Below are 342 nucleotides of genomic sequence, written 5' to 3' on the forward strand. Positions count from 1 at the left end.
TAGTGTTGGGTTAAAATTTGCAGCAGAGGTGTAAATTTAATTTTTTATCGGGTGTATTTATAGTCTATGTTTGGGTGTATTATGCAGATCTCTATGCAGACCGTCATATATGGGTTCCAATCTATCTGGATCACCCCTTCATATTATAGTACCTGTAAATCAGACATTTTGAATACACCATAGAGAGTTTAATTAATTTTGGTCTTGTGGACAACAAGTGGCTTTCAGGTAGTGTTGGGTTAAAATCTGCAGCAGAGGTGTAAATTTAATTTTTTATCAGGTGTATTTATAGTCTGTGTTTGGGTGTATTATGCAGATCTCTATGCAGACCGTCATATATGG

At 35.4% G+C, this 342-nt stretch overlaps 1 long non-coding RNA gene across 1 annotated transcript in view; it reads left to right on the forward strand.

Moving 5' to 3' along the window:
• Window positions 1–342, forward strand: part of LOC127741060 (uncharacterized) — a 1,591-nt gene that overhangs the window by 970 nt on the left and 279 nt on the right. The window lies entirely within an intron of this gene.

The sequence above is a fragment of the Arachis duranensis genome, chromosome 8 (genome assembly GCF_000817695.3).
Source record: "Arachis duranensis cultivar V14167 chromosome 8, aradu.V14167.gnm2.J7QH, whole genome shotgun sequence".
Lineage (NCBI taxonomy): Eukaryota > Viridiplantae > Streptophyta > Magnoliopsida > Fabales > Fabaceae > Arachis > Arachis duranensis.